This window comes from Hibiscus syriacus, unplaced genomic scaffold (assembly GCF_006381635.1).
Source record: "Hibiscus syriacus cultivar Baekdansim isolate YM2019G1 unplaced genomic scaffold, ASM638163v2 tig00111837_pilon, whole genome shotgun sequence".
Classification (NCBI taxonomy): domain Eukaryota; kingdom Viridiplantae; phylum Streptophyta; class Magnoliopsida; order Malvales; family Malvaceae; genus Hibiscus; species Hibiscus syriacus.
Genome location: NW_024063194.1, coordinates 10,116,065 through 10,123,133, shown reverse-complemented (window position 1 = coordinate 10,123,133; position 7,069 = coordinate 10,116,065). Strand labels below are relative to the sequence as shown.

General features: G+C 33.4%; 1 pseudogene; it reads right to left on the bottom strand.

Annotated features, from left to right (window-relative positions):
* Nucleotides 1-6,248: 6,248 nt before the first annotated feature.
* On the bottom strand, nt 6,249-6,810 carry LOC120171820 (annotated as a pseudogene).
* Nucleotides 6,811-7,069: the final 259 nt, after the last annotated feature.

Here is a 7,069-nt window from a genome sequence, read left to right as displayed (position 1 = left end):
AGGAACATGAGTGGTAGTCGAGAAGCATCTCGATGAAGTGATTAGTTTTAGGGTAGCATGTTCCATCATACATTCGGGAGTTTCCACAGTCGATGAGGCTTTCTCCTTGTTTTTTTCTAATTGATTACAACTAGCTTTGCAACAACATGGTCTACCATGCTACTTTATTTGTATGACGCGTCGACATTGGTCTTTTTCATTTTTCCATTTTTGTTTTTAAGTGTTGTTGCATTTTTTTTTTGTAATTCTATTGTAGTTCTTTCCTCCGTTTTTCAAATATCGCTTCCAATCTTAGTATTGTGTGAATAAATTTGTGTGATTAGGATCACTGCCACAAAATCCTCCATGAATTAATTTCATGTTTCCATGATTAATGCATATGCTTAAATAGAGGCAATGTAGAATGAAAGATGCAAATGAAAATGGTGTTAATCCCAAAGATGAATATCATAGAACTAGTTCCATTAGAGATAAAAAATTTGTTATTACAAGATATTCCATTTTTTTACAGACGTTTTTTCTTAGACCTTGGTCTAAAGTATATCGATGTTGTATTTAAGGAATTCATCCTCGAAAACTATGTTCTCAAGTATTGTATGACCTCTTGGGCTTGCATAGAGACTCCATTCGAAATGTGATCTTTATTTTGGATCATGCCCTTACGACGCTAGAGTTGTGTATCATTCCTTGATAATTAAAAGTGTAACAATCATAAGTAAGATTTGTAATGCAACATTACTCGGATCAAGAGATAACCTTTTAAATCTTGGATGATGTTCTATCAGTCAACTCTTATGCATGATCTACAAGCGAGCTTCCTCATCGTTTATCTTAGTTTCCCTTGGCCATCAACACATGTTTGTGTATATGACTACTTGATTGAAAAAATTCTTTATTTATAGAAAATTTTCAATTAGATAGTCAACTGTGGATCAAATCTTTACATTATGTCATGATGCAACAAAAAGGCAAAAACTGACAAAAAATGAGGAAAAATGAGTTACTACAAGTAAGATAATCGATAAAGATAATTGATAAACGATAAATAAACATGTTATTCAAATATAAACATAACACACCTCGTCATGGTATCTAACCAAACATGCTTTTATTAAATAACATTCATACCTGAACATGCTCTCTACCCAACATGATTTATTTTAAGAAATAAACCCTAATTGTATGATATCTAGTTCAAATAATTTTATTCGAAAAAATTATTATAAGAATTTAAAGAAAAGGGTAAAGGTTCATAGTTGTTTCTTCTTTGTGTACACCTACAGGGTGACTACTAACAGACAAAGGTTTAGTATGACTCTAACTAGGGTGACCATTTATGGTTTATTATATGTTAGGTTTTGGCTCTAAAGGAAAAAATGTACTCAAATTTTCCTTATTGTTGCCTCCTTGGTCTAGTTAGACCCTCGATCCTCACTTATTATAGACTCATAGATTGAGTTCAATTCAAGATGATACACTTCCCTATACACATACGAGGAATAAATTCCCACGAATATATAAGACATGTGTACCCCATATGTTTCTAAGGCTCATATGAATAATAAATTCACAAAAAAAAAGCGTTCGCCTCTACTTACTTGGGTTACAACTTAGGTATAGAGTTTATGTCATGAAATACATGACGTGTGTGAGTACAAACTTACAAACCTTCAATAAAGACAAAAAAGATAGAAGCACTTCAGAAAAGGAAAATTCGATGAAGCTGAAAACATGAGTTTAAACAATAGAAAAACTATTTAAAGAATGCATATAATTGAAAATTTCAGACAAAATTACAAGCTAAATTTGGAATCGAATTCATAATTTCCAATATCACGATAACATATAAGCGATTGACGGCTTAACTCTCTACAGTGACCTCAACGGAGTTGAAAGCTGTAATAACATTTTTAAACGAAGTTCCTTTTCAAAATAAAACTTGATTTATGACTTATTTTGGGAAAATTTGGATTTTCGAATTTGATTTGGAGTAGCCATCGACTTTTGGGTTAGATAAGTCGAATACCTAACATTGAATTTTAAAATGTTTTTAAGGAAAATCATTTTGAAAGACAAAAATGGTCTACGTTTTACAAAAGACTCATTTTAAAGGTTCGAGAGTCGTTTATGCGTAGGGAATGGTTAATACCTCCACAATGCCCAATATTTGTACTCAATTGCTTATACGCTGTTGTAGTAGTGGAATTTACAAAGTCGAATCAAAATTTAAAATGTGATCTTTTTTATTAAACATTTAGTGATTTTTTAGGAAACAACTTACTTTATAATATTTCACTCAAATCAATGAAAGGACACTCTTCTACTTTCAAACGAACCAATACGATTCGTATTTTCGCAATTAAGAAGTCTATCCCATCAATTCTTTTTAGTAAAACAACATTCCTCTTTTACTTATGAAAACAAGATTTGTATAATTCGAATATGAATGCGTTAGAGTATCGAATAAAACAGTAAGACATGCTAACAAAGGATTAATGCACACTTTAAAATGAAAAATTATTAAGAGAAAATAACTATTTAATCGAATAATTTTTTTAAATTATACTTTCACCATTTAAAAGACATTTCCATTAATTATTCTATCGAACAAGGCATTAAAAAAATAAGTAGACATTTATGCAAAATATATTTGATTTATTGCAAGTTCACTATTCGTATGGATAAACATATTGAATAATCGCACATCTGTCATAAGGAAGGCTTCTTATGACCATTCTACGGTAAATGTCCTTCTATTCCCGAAGGTTCTCTATATCTACAAGGCTTTGAAGAAAATCGGGTGGTTTCTCTTCTTGCTGTCTAAATTTTTGTTCTTGATTATGGTTATTTTTTGCTGTGATTTTTTTGGTTGCTCTATATTTTTCACTATTTCTCTCTATTTTCTTTGTGTTGCTCTCCTATTAAAAATGGTTTCTTTTTTCTCTTTCATTTCTGTGTTGATGTCCTTCGTAAAAATCCTTGTGAGGATGCTCTATATTTTTCACTATTTCTCTATTTCTTTGTGTTGCTCCTATTAAAAATGGTTTCTTTTTTCTCTTTCATTTTTGTGTTGATGTTCCTTCGTAAAATCCTTGTGAGGATGCTGCCAAAGAGATGGTGAAGGACGTATATGCGTGTGGGTTCTGCATGTCATTGCAGACTGTAGCAGAGGGGAGAGAGGACTAGTGGTCCTTCCATCGACGTAGAGATGATCCCAGTGATGACTGGATTGGTTCCCGTGAGCTCTGGAAGTCCCTGTGCTGCTAGCAACGGTGGTGGCAAGATTGGAGAGCTAGGTTTAGATTGGGGCTTCAATGACTAGCTGTTAGGTTTTGTAATTTTTAACAGTAAGAAATAATAAAATATTAGTTAAAATAATGATTATAATTAATTTGATTAGTAAATCAATTTTATTTAGTATATTGATGTTATATCTACTTAAAAGAAAATATCTAAAATACAATCAAAAGTAAAAACTCTCAAATGCGAATCTGAACGAAAATTAATGTTTACAATGAGGAACCACCCTTCTAATTTACCCTTCATTTTCTTAAAGTTTCATGTCCATTTAATTTATCCATATAAGCGGTTGTACTTCAAAGTCACCATTAACTAGTGTCAAATTCAATATGAAATAAGTTTTAGTACCGGAAGACGATTTTATATCGTATTCAATTAAAGACAATTTTAATCTAAAAATTAATTATTAAATCTCACATATTTATCTAAAAAACCCAGCGCGAAGTCTTTAATCAACTGATGTAAGGCTATTCAGCTTCTTCATAATGGAGAAGTTGGCAGCCTTGTTGTTTCTCGATCTAGGAGACACACTAAATGCTACACTTGAATATATAAGTATTTACAATATAAAGAAAGAAATGATTAAGGAATTGATAATTAAAAAAATGGAAATGAAAATGGAAATAAATGATTGATAGAAATTATCAAATGTTCGCTGCGGAAGTGTTGTTGAATTGTCCTTCAAATGCAATAGGATTCGACCTCCAATGGTGATAATGGATGCTTGCCTTGATGAAGATTGAAGGATGGTTTTATGGTGATGGAAATGAGATGTTGTAGGCGTGAAGTAATGAAAGATGGTGGTGTTTTAGATAGTATCTTATAAGACTAAGAATGAACTAATGCTATAGATGAACAAAGACCCGATTCTTATAAGTCGTTATATGGGATGGTAGCAGACTTGAACCCACTAGTTATAGGAACTAGGAACTTGAAGTATCTATGGAAGAGGTTTGACGCCACAAACTTTAGAAGCTTGCTTAATCGATATAGTTCTAAAAAAGAACTTGAAGAGAGAATAATCTCACAAAGATTTATATTATCAAAAGGGTTGTGTTTACAAATGAATGTCAAAGCCTTTTATAGGCTTGCAAAAATTTGGCCGAATAGATACATGCCCTTTCGGCAAAATACATGACTTAATTTGAAATAAATGATGCTTTGATGAAGGGAGATGTCCTTGGCCGAATGGTTCCTTTGTTGGTTCATCTTGGCGCCAACTTGAAACATCACCTTGCTTTGGCCGAATAAAGAGAGTCCCCTCACTTTGGCGTTATTTCATCCACACGCATGGCACATGGGTGGCTGGTCATGAGGCACTCACATGGATGGTGTAGAATGCTTAAGGTGTGGACTCCTCCATGACGTGAAGATAAGTAGCAAGTTAGGTGTGACTTGGCATCCAACATGTGTATAAATGACATGTCATCAATTGGCAGCAACTTGTTATGAAAGTCACATTTGTGGAAGGTAACCTTTCATCATTTGATTTTCCATGTGTTTGAGCTGAAGATGATGGCCATAGATGAAGTATATGAAGCTAAGTCTTAGGACAACTCCTTGTAAAAAGGCACCTCTTGGAATGGCAACTCTTCGCGAAAGGTACGAATCCACAAAAATTGACGTAGACCATATTTGAAGTACTTTGTGTGGTGTGTGATGGTGAAACTCTCCAGCTGAAATGAGGTCTCTAGCTAGCTCAAAAGTCCAGCTCAAGTCAGCTATGAGCTCGGGGTCAACTGGAAACTTTGTCCCAAAATGTTCTTGAGCCGTCCCGGAGTTGTCCTAGTCAAGTTTCCATAGCTCATGGACTCCAATACTAGCTTTAAGTTAGCTCCCATCATGTGGCTGAATATGCACTACAAAGAAAGATATATTATTAGCTAAGTAATGTAAGATATAAATAAATATGTGGTTTAATAGTAACTTCATACATTACATAATACCATCATCATACTATAAATGTAATGTATGTAAACTACTATTATAACTATGGTATAAAGAAAGAATAAGTTAAAGAAAATCCCCCTTTGATTATTGTGAAAGGTTGGAGATGCAAGGTTATTTATGTTGCCGATTTGGATCACATCATCAACAATATCACCCAAACACATTGGAATGAACCTCCCCTACCACACTAGTTAACTGTACAAGGGAGCTATAAGTCTTTACCATTTGAATTTCCAATTTTATCTCCAAACTATGATTCTCATTTTAAATTGGTCCTTAACATTTGAATATTCCAATTTCATCTCCAAACTATGATCCTCATTCTAAATTAGTCCTTAAACTTTTGAACATTCTAATTTCATCTCTTAACTATGACCCTCATTCTAAATTGCCCACAATCATTGAATCTTCCAATTTTATTCCCAAATTCACCCAAATAATCAGATTTAATCATGATTTAACCAAAAAATTATTTATTTTTTTCAAACATATAATAGTAGAACTTGTCCTAATGATTTTATTAATAAGGGATATGATTGTATATGTATGTTGGGATGAAAGTGAATGTTCAAAAAGTTTGGGGATGAAATTGGAATGTTCAAAAATTTTGGGGATGAAATCGAAATATTTAAAAGATTAAGGAGTAATTTAGAATGATAATCATAGTTTAAAGATGAAATTAAGATATTTAAAAGTTTAGGGACGGATTTAAATGATGGACATACTTTTAGGATATGTGACACAATTAACTCTTCTATTTTACTATTACATATTCTGCTAAACTGAAAATTATCGGATCCTCTAGAAAGCTGGTGATAGAAATTTTGCTCAAAATAAATACAGTTCCAAAGTTTCCAAAGGGTTCTTATTCGGTAATAATTTTAAAGACCCTATTTTCTTAGTACAGCATGAAAAGAAGGCATAAGGATGTAACGAAAAAAAAACACTTGCCAATTCTTTTTACGAGCTAGACAAACGTAAAATTTAATATTAACAATTTATTTCTGAAAAACTTTCATGGTGCGAGTCATCATGGTGGTAAACTCAACCATGTCAATCAAGCCATCCTCATTAGCATCAACCCCTCGAATCATATTCCGATAAGTTTCCAAATTACACCTCTCTCCCATCTTCTTAAGCACCGCCATCAACTCTTCGGCACTGATTTTGTCATTCCCATCCAAATATAAACCCGAAATGCTCTTTGGATGTGATCCCTTCTACCATGTTGTGCATCATCCCCATGAACTCCTTGTTGTCGATGAAGCCGTCCCCGTCCGTGTCGATTGTCATAATGATTTCGTTGCATCGGTTTCCGCCACTCCTTTTCCTAGTACTTTCAATGCCGACTTTTACTCTTCCTTGGAGATCTTCCATCTTTGTTGGTGTCATATTTGTCGAACACCCATTTCATCTCTTCCACATTTGGCTGATAAGTTGTTGATGACAGGTTTGAGTTTTGTCTTTCCCTGCTGCTGATGCTCGACTTTTTTTTGGTTTCCTTGACAACTTTCGAGTAAATGATCCATATTTGAACTCCATGAAGCTCGGTTTTGACATACTCTTTTGATATTTGATGGTTTTCTTTCACAATCTCCTATGTCAGCCACCTCTCCTTCTCCATGAATATATATATTCTTGACAATTTGACTTCGTGTGATCAAATTGCAAGATCATACGGTGGAATCTGACTTCTAATTTGGGGACCTAAAACAAGAGGAAAAAAGTGTTGAGATTGGGTTTGATATTCATATTCTAAACAGATGGATTCCGTTCATACAAGTATTGGAATGTGGTAGCGTGATAAAGAAACTTACTA